This window comes from Lucilia sericata, unplaced genomic scaffold, assembly GCF_015586225.1.
Source record: "Lucilia sericata isolate MDLA Ls3-8-SP2 unplaced genomic scaffold, ASM1558622v1 Contig005654F_arrow, whole genome shotgun sequence".
Lineage (NCBI taxonomy): Eukaryota > Metazoa > Arthropoda > Insecta > Diptera > Calliphoridae > Lucilia > Lucilia sericata.
In genome coordinates this window covers 11,460-16,257 of record NW_023997583.1, presented here as the reverse complement: position 1 = coordinate 16,257, position 4,798 = coordinate 11,460, and the positions used below count along the sequence as shown (strand labels likewise).

Below are 4,798 nucleotides of genomic sequence, written 5' to 3'. Positions count from 1 at the left end.
GAAATATATTAATTATTTCATATAAAAATAACATAATTGATGGAAATATTTGGTAAAAAAAATTCATTATTTCCTTAATGATGGAAATGAAAATAAATTTTTTGAAATTTTGAAAAAATCTAAAATCGCCAATATCGATTTTAGAAAAAAAGTTTTTTCTACGGATTTTAGATCTAATCGTTATGATTAAAAATCAAAAAGAATTTTAAAAAAGTTAATTTTGAAAATGTTATGAATTTTTTAGTGTCATAAAAACCTAATTGGCGGAGAACTTGTACTACCTCATCTCTATATCGACTTAGAATTTTTCGGTGATTTCACAAAAAAAAATTTTATTATATTAAACATACATAAAAACATGAAAAATTTGATTTTAAGCTATATACATTTTGGTTTGTGGCAATTATTTGAAAGAAAAAAAGAAATTTTTTTATTTCAAAAAATATTTTCGAAAAACCTTTGAAAAATTCTTTCAAAAATTTGTTTCCAAACAAATTTGATTAACACGGAGGATCAATGGAGACAAAAGAAAGAATTATTAAGAGTGTGAAAATTGTGAAATTGAATGGATGAACAGCCAAAAACAAACCAAAAGCCGTATATATGCGAATATCGAATGTTGAATTTTTAGTATAAAATGTTTATGTTTGTTTCATTTCGAATATATTGTGATGTTTTAGAAAATTCTTTAAGGTTGATCAACTCTTCGATGAATTTGATTTGATTTGTGTATGCATTTGATAATTGAATTCGTCGTCGTATTTTAGTTAGGGCTTAGATGGATTATTATTTGTCGGTACACATCACATTATGTGGTGTGTGCGTTTCAATAATAGTTCGTCATATTCGAAGCTTAGGGACCCCGATGGATTTTTGTTATTCTCCGCATAAACACTATATGTGTGCGTGTAGAGGACAATAATAATTCGTCATATTCATAGGTTACTTGGATAACTGTGGTAATTCTAGAGCTAATACATGCAATATAAACACGGACCTTTGGGACGTGTGCTTTTATTAGGCTAAAACCAAGCGATCGCAAGATCGTTATTATGGTTGAACTCTAGATAACTTGCTGATCGTATGGTCTTGTACCGACGACAGATCTTTCAAATGTCTGCCCTATCAACTTTTGATGGTAGTATCTAGGACTACCATGGTTGCAACGGGTAACGGGGAATCAGGGTTCGATTCCGGAGAGGGAGCCTGAGAAACGGCTACCACATCTAAGGAAGGCAGCAGGCGCGTAAATTACCCACTCCCAGCTCGGGGAGGTAGTGACGAAAAATAACAATACAGGACTCATATTAGAGGCCCTGTAATTGGAATGAGTACACTTTAAATCCTTTAACAAGGACCTATTGGAGGGCAAGTCTGGTGCCAGCAGCCGCGGTAACTCCAGCTCCAATAGCGTATATTAAAGTTGTTGCGGTTAAAACGTTCGTAGTTGAACTTGTGCTTCATACGGGTAGTACAACTATAATTGTAGTTTGTACTGTACCTTATGTATGTAAGCGTATTACCGGTGGAGTTCTTATATGTATTAAATACTTGTATTTATGCATATTCCTCCTATTTAAACCTGCTTCAGTGCTCTTCATCGAGTGTTGTTGTGGGCCGGTACAATTACTTTGAACAAATTAGAGTGCTTAAAGCAGGCTCCAAATGCCTGAATATTTTGTGCATGGAATAATGAAATAAGACCTCTGTTCTACTTTCATTGGTTTTTAGATCAAGAGGTAATGATTAATAGAAGCAGTTTGGGGGCATTAGTATTACGACGCGAGAGGTGAAATTCTTGGACCGTCGTAAGACTAACTTAAGCGAAAGCATTTGCCAAAGATGTTTTCATTAATCAAGAACGAAAGTTAGAGGTTCGAAGGCGATCAGATACCGCCCTAGTTCTAACCATAAACGATGCCAGCTAGCAATTGGGTGTAGCTACTATCATGGCTCTCTCAGTCGCTTCCCGGGAAACCAAAGCTTTTGGGCTCCGGGGGAAGTATGGTTGCAAAGCTGAAACTTAAAGGAATTGACGGAAGGGCACCACCAGGAGTGGAGCCTGCGGCTTAATTTGACTCAACACGGGAAAACTTACCAGGTCCGAACATAAGCGTGTAAGACAGATTGATAGCTCTTTCTCGAATCTATGGGTGGTGGTGCATGGCCGTTCTTAGTTCGTGGAGTGATTTGTCTGGTTAATTCCGATAACGAACGAGACTCAAATATATTAAATAGATGCTTTCAGGATTATGGTGTTTGAAGCTTTTATAGCCTTCATTTATGATCGCAGTAAAATGTGTGAGTGTTTGAATGTGTTTATGAAAGTGGAGCCGTACCTGTTGGTTTATCCCATTATAAGGATACTAGCTTCTTAAATGGACAAATTGCGTCTAGCAATAATGAGATTGAGCAATAACAGGTCTGTGATGCCCTTAGATGTCCTGGGCTGCACGCGCGCTACAATGAAAGTATCAACGTGTATTTCCTAGACCGAGAGGTCCGGGTAAACCGCTGAACCACTTTCATGCTTGGGATTGTGAACTGAAACTGTTCACATGAACTTGGAATTCCCAGTAAGTGTGAGTCATTAACTCGCATTGATTACGTCCCTGCCCTTTGTACACACCGCCCGTCGCTACTACCGATTGAATTATTTAGTGAGGTCTCCGGACGTGATCACTGTAACGCCTTGTGTGTTACGGATGTTTCGCAAAAGTTGACCGAACTTGATTATTTAGAGGAAGTAAAAGTCGTAACAAGGTTTCCGTAGGTGAACCTGCGGAAGGATCATTAATGTGTTCCTTACCACTAAAATAATAATATAGCCCTCTCCACTATAGTGGGGAGGGTTAAAAAAAAAAAAAAAAAAAAACAAAATAAAATTAAATAAAATAAATTTTTTAAAATTAAAAAATGCGTTGGTTAATCAATCTATAATAAGCTTTTTTTAAAAGCTATAAAATGTTGAGTTTGGGGCCTCAACATAGTATTTTTTTTAAAAAAAATACAGAGCGAAAATAATGAAAAATAAAAAGAAGACTACACGAAGACAAGAAATGATCAAGAAACTGTGAAAACGCAAAAAGTTGAGTTACGTCTCAACATGCGTTATAAAAAACATGTTGAGAAACGCTTTATGCGTTTAAAAGCGTTGGATAATATATATATGTGGTTTATGCCACATATAAAGAAAAAAAGCGTTGGTCTAGAGAAAAATATAACTAAAAAGTTATATATGTTGAGTTTGGGGCCCTCAACAAAAATATATTGGGAGCTTTTATGCGACAATTATTAAATCAAGAAAAAAGGATAGCGTTGGATAACATATATATTATATATATATATAAAAATGCGTAGAATATATATACAAAATTTCTCAATATACTGGCATAAGTAATATTATACCATATATTGCATAACAAACATAAATATAGTTGTACTTGTATATTATGAAAGCTAAAATGCTTTTTATATATATAAGTTAAAAAATTATTCTTTTTTATAAAGGACTAAGACATTCGCAACAAACTTTGTATGTATGATATATAATCAAAATTATTGAAGGAATTGATATATGCCAATTTGGTTTGGTGTATTTTTGATTTCTTTCAATAAACAAATTTATGAATTGCCTATCATACAAAAATAAATAATATCACTCTAAGCGGTGGATCACTTGGCTCATGGGTCGATGAAGAACGCAGCAAACTGTGCGTCATCGTGTGAACTGCAGGACACATGAACATCGACATTTTGAACGCAATATCGCAGTCCATGCTGTAAGGTACTTTAATTTATAATTAAGGTGCTGCTTGGACTACATATGGTTGAGGGTTTGTAAGACTATGCTAAATAAGTTGCTTTTTTAAATAAAATCCATTTTTATTTAGAAGCACATGTTGTATTACTGGATACTCTTATTTGTATCCATAATACTAAAAGTTAAAGATACAAAACCTCTTATTGAATAAAATCAGAGTATTTTTAAAATTACATTTTATTATATTCTTTTTTATTGAGGAAAGTCTAGCATAAAATATTTATGAAACTAGAATTGCCTCTCTAAAAGAAGAAAAAGAAAAATACAGAAAAAAAAAGAAATGATTCTTATTCATGGTTTTGATATTAATATTGATAGATTATCAATTTATTTTATTATACAACCTCAACTCATATGGGATTACCCCCTGAATTTAAGCATATTAATGAGGGGAGGAAAAGAAACTAACAAGGATTTTCTTAGTAGCGGCGAGGCGAAAAGAAAATAGTTCAGCACTAAGTCACTTTTGTCTTTATGGCAAATGTGAGATGCAGTGTATGGAATGTCAAATTTCTAGTATGAGAAATTAACGATTTAAGTCCTTCTTAAATGAGGCCATTTACCCAAAGAGGGTGCCAGGCCCGTATAACGTTAATGATTACTAGATGGCATTTCCAAAGAGTCGTGTTGCTTGATAGTGCAGCACTAAGTGGGTGGTAAACTCCATCTAAAACTAAATATAACCATGAGACCGATAGTACACAAGTACCGTGAGGGAAAGTTGAAAAGAATCTGAATAGAGAGTTAAATAGTACGTGAAACTGCTTAGAGGTTAAGCCCGATGAACCTGAATATCCGTTATGGAAAATTCATCATTATGATTTTAATATTTATAATATTATAATAATGGTGTGCATTTTTTCTATAAAGGACATTGTAATCTATTAACTTTACATTATTTATCATAAGATCATTAGATTATGTTTATTCAAATTATTTTGCTTGCAATTTAATATCGAATAAATTCTTTTGATT

The 4,798-nt window shown here is 33.5% G+C and overlaps 1 pseudogene; it reads left to right on the top strand.

The window, feature by feature from the left end:
- The first annotated feature begins 3,659 nt into the window (after positions 1 to 3,659).
- Positions 3,660 to 3,840, top strand: LOC119615528 (annotated as a pseudogene).
- The last annotated feature ends 958 nt before the right edge of the window (positions 3,841 to 4,798 follow it).